Genomic DNA, 451 nt, shown 5'->3' on the forward strand with positions numbered 1-451 from the left:
AGGTGACGACGTCCGCGCCCCAAATCGAGCATGTACTCGCGGAATCTCTTCGTACACCCTTCACGCAAAAGGTTACCGGCGTGCGGCTACAAAAGATGGAGAAACTCCGTCTTCCAACCTTAAAAGGTCTCTCTGACCCTTCTGCTCACGTCACGTCTTTCAACATAGCGATGCGACGCGCAAACCTGACCGACGAAGACAAAGACGCCGGCTTTTGCCAACTCTTCGTCGAAACCCTAGAAGGACCGGCCCTTACTTGGTTCACCGGCCTCAGAGAGAACTCCGTCGACTGTTTCCACGACCTCTTGACGGCTTTCCTTAAGAACTATATCATGTTCACCAACCAGGTAGCGACCGTGTCAGATTTGTGGAACCTCACTCACGCCAGCGACCAAAGTCTCCGCGACTTCATGGAGAAATTCAAAGCTATTGTCTCGAAGATCGATATTCC

General features: G+C 52.1%; 1 pseudogene; it reads right to left on the bottom strand.

The window, feature by feature from the left end:
• LOC106330798 overlaps positions 1–451 on the bottom strand; it is a 13,527-nt pseudogene that overhangs the window by 2,248 nt on the left and 10,828 nt on the right.

This window comes from Brassica oleracea, chromosome C3 (assembly GCF_000695525.1).
Source record: "Brassica oleracea var. oleracea cultivar TO1000 chromosome C3, BOL, whole genome shotgun sequence".
NCBI classification, from domain to species: domain Eukaryota; kingdom Viridiplantae; phylum Streptophyta; class Magnoliopsida; order Brassicales; family Brassicaceae; genus Brassica; species Brassica oleracea.